Source organism: Humulus lupulus, chromosome 1, assembly GCF_963169125.1.
Source record: "Humulus lupulus chromosome 1, drHumLupu1.1, whole genome shotgun sequence".
NCBI lineage: Eukaryota > Viridiplantae > Streptophyta > Magnoliopsida > Rosales > Cannabaceae > Humulus > Humulus lupulus.
In genome coordinates this window covers 111,583,377-111,594,556 of record NC_084793.1, presented here as the reverse complement: position 1 = coordinate 111,594,556, position 11,180 = coordinate 111,583,377, and the positions used below count along the sequence as shown (strand labels likewise).

The following is an 11,180-nucleotide window of genomic DNA, read 5'->3' as shown; positions in this document are numbered from 1 at the left end:
AGATAAATTAGTTAAAATATATTTGGTAAGTCGAAAATGGTCAAGGTTGTTGAAACCTAAACCCTGGTCCTAGGAAAAGTTAATCAACTTCCACAAATTTCCCCTAATTGTCCTGGCTATTAGAACCAGGATTCGACATCTAAAACATTTCATGCATAATGGTAAAACACTTAGTGAATTTTTCAAAGAAATATATGAGCATAAAGCGAGAAATAAAGATGTGCAAGGATAAAACCAATACAGTAACCAGATAATGAGAAAAACAATTGTCTTAAGCACATCCGCGACCATGAAAACATGTTAAAAAAAAAAGAGAGATGAAGCCCCAAATAAAAGTACAAAGGCTCAAGTCTGGGCTTCGTTCTGATCCGGGGTATCTGGAGTGTTTTCATCTTGTTGATCCCCAGCATGGAGCTTTGCGTCTTCTTTCTCCTTGGCCTCAAACTCGGCCTTTTCTGCAGCCGGATCCGAATAGATGAGGAGATTCATACTCTTGTGCAAGAGCCAGGCCATGTAAATAGCTTCATCAAAAGTGGTCGCTAGCAACTCTCCAACCTGCCCCTTCTCCTTGCAAGCCCCCTCTCTCCACTTCAACTCTAGTTGGGCCTAGACCTCCAAAGCCTGGACTTGGGTCCCGAGAGATGCCACCTTCTCCCACTCTTGATGAAGTTGGGCCACAGCCGCCTCTAAGAGTGCCTTGGTCAAAGCTTCCGAGCCATGGGCACGGGACAGTTCTGCCTCTAGGGTGTCCACCACCTTCTTGTGGTTAGCATGACAAAACTTCCTCGTGCTAAGCTTGAACCCAAGCAGTCTCCTTGGTGAGGGCCTCCTTGGCAGCTTCTCATTGATTGATTGCCCCTTCCAGCTCCATCTAAGTCGTCTCTAGCTTCATGGCCATCTCGGCCACCAGGTCCGCGTTTCTATGGGCCAGCAATGCATCCTGGACATAGAAAGGTTAAAAACAACGCAAAAAGATAACGGTAATAAAGTAACGAGACGAACAAGTGGCTTACCACCGTGGCCTGATGATGGATGGTCTGGGAGATGAAGAAGGCATCATTCCTAGCTAGTTTGGCATAGCATTTGAGTCGAAGGGAAGACATGGACGTCCCCACTTGGGCCAGTAAGTCCGCAGAAAACGGGGTCGCGTCCTGCCCCAACTTAGGCTGAAATCCAATCTTGGCTCCCAACTGATCCACAATCTGCTGGGGAGTGTTAAAGGCCTCTGGATGTTCGGAGAACTCCACTTTTCGGTGAATGATTACGGCCCGAGCAACCTTATCCCGTTTGTCATGCCCCTCGTCCCAGGCCTGGGATATCATCTTCATCCTCTCCTCCAGGACGATTGACTCCCCTTCCCTAGAAAGGGTTGGGTTATTGGGATGCTCAGGAGCATCCGGGAGCTCCGGCATAATAATAAGACTGTCACTAGAGGAATGCCCCTCGATCACAATGAAGTCCTCATTTGTCCTGGCCTTCTTGGCCCACTCTGTGGACCCCGTGGCAACAAAATCTATCTTCCTTTTATTTGTCCCACTTCCTACCGAAGGCTCCTGCTCCAAGTTTATGATTTGGAAAGTATTAGGATGGAATATATGTTACTCAACAGGAACCATAAGGGTCGAGGCGGCAACTTGAGTTCCCTCTGGAGCCCCCTCAGCCAGTTCTGCATCCCCGAGTATCAAGTCAATGATCTTCATCTTAGTTGGGCCCTTGGCGGCCTTCTTCGTTGAATTCTTGGCCCGAGCAGCCTTGGCCTCAATTAGTTCCTTCATCTTGGCCATGGGATCAGCCATGCCTAGTTCATCTGAAATAGGAATAAAATACGGATTAATAACGAGCGGGAAAGACATACAAAAGAAACATGCAAGTCTAAGTCCTTCGGCCTTATCTATGGAATGTGCCTAACCTAATTCTCCTATGGAAAAAGCTTGAATTTGATCCCCCGTATCATCCACGTCCAAAAGGCTACCATATTGAAGGAACCAGGACGAATGCATTAGGGTCAGCGTGTCCACGGCAATGGTGCAAGGAAGCCCCACGTTGCTAACAATGCCGGTGAAATAGTCTTGGTATCGTTGCATATTCCTAACAAAGCCCTCAGTATGGGGGGCATAAGTAAAAAATGGAGGTGTTTTACCTTGCCCCGAGATGCTAGCCCTGGGAGCTCCAGTGTTGGGTTGCCTCCCCTCGAGCAAGGCATCTAGCTCCTCAAATTCGGCCCGCTCCGCAAGGCGCGCACGCTCCTTCTTCAACCTCTTTGCGTCCGCCTTGACCGCGGTCTCCACTGCCTAAATGTGAATGAGGGCCAATTCTTCCCTCAGGGCAAGATTCCTCTCACATTGCAAACCTCGGAGGTTGGGAGTGTCTATCGAATGATGGTCGGCAATCAATCCGGTCAGCCGAAGATTCTCCATAGTCACAAACTCCCCAACATGTAGATCTTCAACATTGGTGGCGACATATATTTTCTTCCGGTCCAAGATGAACTTGGTTAGACGGGTTGAGAATACGGACCTGTTCACATGAACGTGAGTATTCGATATAAAAATAGGATGAGATGAAGAATGGGAAAGGACAACTTACCCACGCGCTGAAAGTGCAACACCAAAGTGGGGTTCTTCTCAAGAAGGAACCCGAATGTCATAAACCAGTAGTGTCTGACATCCAGGGGATGTTTCCAAGAGGTGTATGGAGCCGGACTAACACTATGTGTAATGCCCCAAAAGCCCTAATGAGGTTTAATGGTCGGATTAGAAGGCCGGGAGGGCCATAATTGATTAATTATGCCATTAAATGATTATATGCATGATTATGTGAATTATAGTATTATATGATGATAAATGCATGCATGTGGGTCCACTTTTCATTATAAGGATATTTTGGTAATTTGGCCCGCTGAGGGCATATTTGTATATTTTCATGCATGTTGGTGATTTATGATGATGCCACCTTATAATGTGGATTTGTTCAAGCTATTCATCATTAGACAAACTTTGAATACAAGTTAGCGGTTTGGTCATAACGGGGTTATTTCCGGGCTCGGGGTGAGTCTCGGGGTAATTTGATGATTAGTACATTATCGGGAATTAAAGGGTATTGGAGGATGTTAATTATAATTAACGAGATAGACGAGAAAGGACGATTTTTCCCTTGCTAGCTTTGAAAAGAAATTACTTAACCTAGGGGCATTTTTGTCATTTGACCTTAGATTATATGTGAACTAGAAAGCTTTAGAAGGAAGCTTAGGCAGCAAAAACAGAGCACGTTTCTCCTTTTCCTCCCGATCATTTTTCTTCTTCTTTTTCCTTTGAATTTTGAAGCTCCAATTGAGGATTTAAGCTAGGGAATCAAGCCTTGAGGGTTTAGGATTGTGTTCAGCCATTGAAGAGGGTTTAATCTTGAGCTTGAGGTAAGATTTTGGCCATGAAATCTCTGGTTATGCTCTATTTTTCAGTTGATTTTCAGTTGGAATTTTCGGATTGGATAGTTGAAAATTCAATGAAGTTTTTGGGAAAGATTGATTGGGTTTTGATGCAGAAGACTTGTAGAATGGGTTTTTGGGTTCATTTGTGAGTTTGGTTGAGGTTTGATATCAGCTTTTGAAGTTTGGAATTGTGGAGAACTGGAAGGGGAAAATCCAGGGCTGAAACACCCTGTTCTGGCGCTATAGCGCCCAGGGATGGGCAACGCTGTCTAGGGCTTGGCAGCTCTACTTGTAGCGCCATAACGCCTGGGGGGCAGCACTGTAGCGCTACCCTATTTTTCCAGGGTACTATTTTGGGTAATTTTGAGGGTTTTTGGCTCGGGGTTTCAATTCTTAAGGCTCGGGATTGAATTTATTAATCGTGTTAGTAGGATTCGAGGTCCCGGGAGCGAGGTTTAGATCATGAACCTTTTATTATTGATTTTATTGATGGAATTCCATATTTGGTTATGACTAGGTGACCGCTAAAATATCAAAGGATTGATCATTCTCAAGGGTCATTTTTAACTTGTTTCTCAATCAAACCAGAGGTGAGAAAAATGCACCTAGTATGTGACATGCATGGTTATTGATGAGGCATGTTAAGTGCTCTATATGTGGACATTGATTGCATTGTAAATGCTTAGCAGTCTTGCTTATCTGTGAATGGTACTGACTTATTAGTCAGAATCAGAAATGGTGTCAGTATTGACTATGAAGCTGTGACTTATTAGTCAAGTTCGGTAGTAGTATTGAGGACTGGTTGTATGAAATTGACCTATGAGTCAAGAACGGTATTAGTGTGTTTAACGCAAGCCAAAAAGATTAGATCTAATTGACATAAGCATTATCAACATAAGCATGAAATGCTTGACTGACCTTAAGTTCGATGAAAACAAAAGCGCTTGTCTAGTCTAAAGGCTAGTTACTTAGAGCCAGAGCCAAAAGGCTAAGGTGACCGACATGTCACATGGCTTAGGGAGCGAATCCCCAAAGATGGACTTATTATCCATCTATTTAAGGAGCAGAACCCTAGAGATGGACTTATTAGTCATCTATACAGGGAACAGATCCTTAGAGGTTGACTTATTAGTCACTTGTACAGTGTGTGACTCAATAGTCACTTATCTGATTAGGGTGCAGAGCCCTAGAGATAAACTTATTAGTAATCTATTCAGAGTATGACTTAATAGTCACTTATCTGATTGGGTTGCAAGCCCCAGTATGATTATCATAATAATATGTTGGTATTAAATACATGCAGTAATGAGTTTTCTTGCTGAGCCTTGGCTCACGGGTGCTATGTGGTGCAAGTAAAGGGAAAGAAAAGCTAACCCAGCCTTGAGTGGAGAGCTTAGGTGGCGATGTGTACATATGCGGCCGCTTGACCACCACAGCCAAGGTGTTTCTCAGGGGAACTAGGGGTTAACCCTATTTTTGCTGCTTAGGTCGGCAGGTTGAAATTTTTACACTGTAATGACCATTTTGGATTATAAATAACTTGTAAACGCTTTTATGGGACCATGTACAGTTTTATGTTTTAAATAAAATATATCCATTCCTTTTGATCAAGATTTTTCACCTTAGCCTATTAATAACACCTAGATGCACGTTTATAACCAAATGACTCGTTTAGTGAGTTAAGCATGGTTTAAAGTTCACAGTAATGGTCTTGGAGTAACCAGGGCGTTACACTACGACTCTTCAATCGATAAAACCCATCCTGCGTCTTATCCTTAATGTTCAGCTATCACTCCAACTGATAGTAATACAACACCTCCGCAAGGGTAGGCTATGCGATCTCCTTCTAGGCGACACACCACCCTGCAAGCAACTTGTACGCCTGGGGCAGGAGCTGAAACAGCGCGATCCCCATGAACTTGAGAAATCACGCGAAATAATCATGAAGCGGGAGAATGGCTCTCACACTAATATGGCCTATGCTCCAGGCCTATTGAAGAAGAGCCCCATATTCGACTCTATCCTGAAGGATTTCTCCATCTCGTTCAACATCAGGTAGTTCCAGAACTCGTTTACCTCCGCGTCCATCCCCCACGTGTTGCCAGTGGGAAGCTTTTGCCCTTCCAAGACGGCGAGGCCTGCATTTACTGCATCTTCTGGGTGGGGGGTGATGCCACGAGCCATGATCAAAGACCTGGAAACGAAAAGAAAAGCAAGAACCAAGCAGTCAACACCAAAACCGAAAAATTGGTTAAGGTACGGGGATTCTCCTAAACTGCTTGGAGAGGTCCCCTCCGGACACAGATCCGGGAACAATTAAGGTCCCAGGAGCATGATTCAGGAACTAAAGGCTACATATCATTGCAAAAGGAAACTAATTCACCCGGACTATTTAGAGGCGTTCGAGTTCGATGATTCAGAGCAGTGCAGCCCGCTCCATCGATCAATTTATCTACAGAAGGAAGTTTCACCTAGAAAGTTTCCTATTATTCATCATTATCTAGAACCACCCTACATGATGTTCGCGACCCTAATGGCTGCATGGTCGCGGAGGCAATATGATAATAAAAAATAATGAGGGAACATAAGGAATTGACAAGAAAACTTATTGAAGAGACTTGAACTTGGGATTTTTTGATGTATGAGTGAGAACGTCGGCAAAACTCAGCCTTGAACTTGAGGAGGCAGTGGAACAGCTCGTCGATGTATTCAGAAGGGTCGTGGGCTCGAAAATGCAGTAGATGTCGGAAAAGTTCATCTGCGATTTCAGACAATCAAAGTTTTCACTCTCTACTCTCTGGTTTGAAAGTTTAGGATCAGTAACAAGTGAGGAAATGAGCCTACTGAGGTATTTATAGGAGAAAAATCTTTTGTTCGATCCAACGGTCCATATGAAATATCCCCAAAAGATCCACATTCGACGGTTCCGGATAGCAAAGGTGCATTAACTAGCCCAATCAAGTGTTAAATCGTGAATTCCTCAATCCACGATCCGCGCCTCTCTCATCCAACGATCCACATTGAAAGTCCCAAGACAATCCTCATCCGACAGTTCCGAACAATGCAGAAACATTAAAAAGCCCACTTGAATGCTAAAAGCACCTTTTCGTCTAGACGGGACACTTCCAGAAATGCGCTGACATCCATCAGTCACCTAGGACATCAAAGGATTTTCCCCAGACTATTTGGGTGCGAGTGGCACAAACATACAATTTACCTAAACACATGTGCCTAGGTCAGTGGGAATTCGAAAGGTTGGGAATAAACAAGTTAGCCCCCAAGTAAATGAACCGAGACTTAGGTAAATAAACCGGGAGTCAGGTGATTGATTCGGGATGAAGAAGGCAAGTCTCCACCGCGCGAACACGGATGAAGACTTGGGGGGGGGGGTAAAGGCTGTCCATATTTTCCACCTTGAACATGTGACATTGTCAAGTGGGCCTCATAGGCCCTCAAGACAGGTCAAGACCTAATGAATACTAAGTAGCTAGGGGCTCGGAGGCCCAGACCCGTCTTAGGTTCAACGACTGGCGGATAATCATATAGTAAGGAGCTCTAACTTGAGACATAGGCCCGAACCAACTTCGTGGACTCACCCAATCTCGGCCCTCCGGGGTTTAGATCATTGTGGTAGACGGTTCATTCCAAGGGATGGATCCCATCATGTGGGATCCAAATGAAGTGTCCAGGTTCATCCTCTCGATCTAACTCGCTACCAAGATCTTTCCTTCGGTCTTTCATCGATAGCTGATGTTCGTCTTGGTAGAAGAACCCAGATCATGGTAAATGACCTCGAGCCTGAGTAAACGAACCTGATCCTCTGTGAATAAACCCGGACCATAAGTCCAGGTAGAACAAGAGCAGTTCTTCATGCAGCTGACGTGTCCCCGAGAAATCCGGTAGTTTGTCTCCCTAACTAACCTGCAGAAAGGGATACGCATGGAACGTATGATGTTCCTAGGGAACGGTACTGCCACTGATAGATCCTGTCCCCAGGATCCCCCTAGTAGCCCACGCGGATCAGTCCGTACTAACATACAAATGGCAGGTGTAAAACTCTACTACACTTAAGCTGACCCAATGGGCCTAGATTAACAACTTGTAATCTTGTTACACTCTTGTATTATAGCTCCGTTAGAGAGCACTTATGATTATATTCTTATTTGGCCCGGATTAATCCGACCCAAGCTATATGACCACCTATAAATAGGGTCATTTGTTCACTGTAGCAACTAGCAATGATCCTATTTTCTCATGTATGCATAAACACTACTGAACTTGTAGAAAACCTCAATTGTTAAACTCTCTAAAGCTCAATACTATTGATTCGTGGACTAAGGCTCATTAATGTCTCAATCACGTAAAAACTGTGATCTTGTTCATTTCTTTGTCATTTTTTCTAGCTCTTATTTCTCAATATATTTGTATTTTCTGAAAAACTCAGTAAACATGTATTATATATTATTATAATAATAATATTTAAATTTATATTAATATAATTATTAAATATCTAGTTTTGTATTAAATATTATTATAATAATGATATTTTATAATATTTGAATCTTTATTAATATAATTAATAAATATTTATCTTTAATTAGTTTTAAAAATATATTTCGTTAAATATCTAGAATATTCAATAAAAAAATCAATAATTTTTGTTATTTACACATTTTTTTTTTATATAGAAGAGATTATGAAAGATCAAAATAATAGTTAGAGGGTGAGTGGAAAGAATAAATATAAAATTAAATTAATGAGTATTATAAGTGAATAAAAATAGGATAAAAATGCTAATAAAATTTAAATTTTGATTAGGCGTGATTTAATAATTATATATAGGAAGAATATACACTTGGGTAATAATAGAGTCGTCCCAAGAATAAACAGAAAGAAAGAAGAAAATAAAATTAACTCGACTTCCCTTCCCCTTTTTAAATAGTGTAATTGTATTTATCTTTCAATAATAATTTTATGTTAACATCTCAACAAATTGAGGGCGCCCGTGGCCTAATGGATAAGGCGTCTGATTTCTAATCAGGTGATTGTGGGTTCGAGTCCCACTGAGCGTGCTTTCTAAATTTCACTCTTTGGAATATATATTTTAAGGAGTTTCTAAAAATTATTAAAGAGGTAGCTAAATCTAAAGAGCTCTCTAATTTTTTTTTTCAAATTTTTGTAATATTTTTTTTCAATCAAACTTACATTTTGACATGAATCATTTAATAAAAAAAAATTCAAATTATAAAATAAAATTATTAAAACAACTTATATCAGTATGGTTAGAATAAGATTGATTAAAGTGATTCTCTAAAATAGTTTTTATTAGTCATTTAAGCTAAAATTTAGCTTAAAAATAGAGTTTCCTTAGAGTTACTCTGAGAGAACAAGAATAGCAATATTTTAAGGAGAATAGAGTTGCAACCAAACACAACAAGAGACGAAAATGTTGACTAATTATTTTGTAAGATAGCAAAAAACAAATATATAAATTAGTTAAAGTCTCTAACTAGTAATTATTCATTGAATCAATCCCCTTTATATTTACATCTACACGCAAACTAATATATTTGTTTATTTTTAGAAAAAAAAACCACTTTCTTAGAATAACAATAACACTATTATAGTATTATATATTTTTTTTATCTGAATTATAGTATTATATATTTGCTTTCTATATATGTTGTGTCACATATAATGGGTTCTCTTACATTTTTGCAAGCAAAACAATTATCTTATGGCTTTATTATGACAATCGAAAGGCCCTAGCTAGTAATCGTTTGTTGCCCATGTTCTTTTGAAGATGAAAATAAAATAAGAGGATCAGATTTGGAAACTCTTTATGAGACACGAGCTTCATGAAATAAATGTGTCAGCTATTATCACAGACAAATTTATTAATTTGTTCATAGATATACTCATTATCACCTCTTTTACTGTGCCAAATAACAACAAATTCATAATAACAAATCTGTTGTAAATACAACACCAATGCATTCACCTTCAAAACCAACCAACTACACTCACAACAATAACACTATGTATGTTTGGTAAAGAGGGAGGAAATTAAGTGAGACGGGAAAATATGGAGGGAAAGAAAAGAGAATGCTTTTCTTATATTATGTTTGGTGAATAACAAAGAAAATTTTGTGTTATGAAAATTACTATTTTATTAATATAATTGTAATTTTGATAATTATTAGTAAGGAGTATTTAGTAATTTACTAAGATTTTTTTCTCTTTTATTTTCTCTTTTTTGGTGGGTCCACCATCATTTTGTTCTCTTCACTGTTCTTTTTCACTATTTTTTCTCTCATACTAAACACGCTTATTTTAACCTTCTCTCAACTTTTCTTTCCTCCAACTTTTTCACCATACCAAGCATAGCTTAAAACTAGAGCATTTCAAGGAGCTTTTCAAAATATTTTTTTTTTAGTTATAATGATATTTATAAAAAGCACTCCAATTACTTTTTAAATTTACGCTCCAAAATTAAAATTATTAAAGAGCTAGCAAATATTAAGAGCTCTCTAATTTTTTTTTCAAATTTTTATAATATTTGTTTCAATCAAACTTACATTTTCACATGAATTATTTAATAAAAAATATAAATTCAAATTGTAAAATAAATTATTAAAATAACTTATATCAGTATGGTTAGAACAAGATTGATTAAAGTTATTCTCTAAAATAGTTTTTTTTAGTCATTTAAGCTAAAATTTAGCTTAAAAATAGATGATTTCCTTGAGTTAAGAGAACAAGAATAGCAATATAAGATTATTTTCTCTTTTTTGGTGGGTCCCACCACCATTTTGTTTTCTTTACTTTTTTTCCCAATTTTTCTCTCCTGCCAAACCCTCATTTTAATATTCTCTCCACTTTTCTTTCTTACATTTTCTTTCCTCCCACTTTTCTACCATACCAAACATAACTTAAAATTAAAGTATTTCAAGGTGCTCTCCAAACACAATTTTTTTTAGTTATAATGATATTTAAAAAAACACTCCAATTACTTTTTTTTATTTACTATCCAAAATAAAATTCATTAAAGAGTTAGCTAAATATAAAGAGCTCTCTAATTTTTTTTCTTCAAATTTTTATTATATTTTTTCAATCAAACTTACATTTTCACATGAATTATTTAATAAAAAAATAGAAATTCAAATAGTAAAATAAAATTATTAAAACAATTTATATCAGTATGGTTAGAATAAGATTGATTAAAGTGATTCTCTAAACTAATTTTTTTAATCATTTAATCTAAAATTTAGCTTAAAAATAGAGAATTTCCTTAAAGTTACTTTAAGAGAACAAGAATAGCAATATAAACTAGAGAAGGGAAAAAAAAACACATTATTCTTCTGGTTCGAAAATGTGCCTACATACAATTTATAGCTTCACCACATGTTTTTTTTATCGACTAGCAAAGATTAAAGATTATATCATTTTTAAGACGACTATAGTCTTGTTAATGCACGAAGAAACACGCCCTGTTTAATAAATGGGTGGGGTGAGGGCAAAACCCAATAGAGCAGCGGGTAACTCATCTCATTCTGCTCTATTAATTTTCTTATTTATTATTTAGAAAAAAAAAATCAATAACTTGGCTGTATACCACAATTTTTAATAATTTTGTCATTGTTTCCTAGATAAAAATTATGATAAAGCCTCACAAAAAGTATAATAGAAAAATCAATCTTACCATTGATCTCAAGTTCGAATAAAAAATCCATTCCAAAGTGCTAAAATATAA

At 38.3% G+C, this 11,180-nt stretch overlaps 1 non-coding gene across 1 annotated transcript; it reads left to right on the top strand.

Annotated features, from left to right (window-relative positions):
* Window positions 1-8,426: 8,426 nt before the first annotated feature.
* TRNAR-UCU (transfer RNA arginine (anticodon UCU)) lies at window positions 8,427-8,499 on the top strand. Its single transcript has one exon. It is a non-coding gene; the product is annotated as a tRNA-Arg (tRNA).
* The last annotated feature ends 2,681 nt before the right edge of the window (window positions 8,500-11,180 follow it).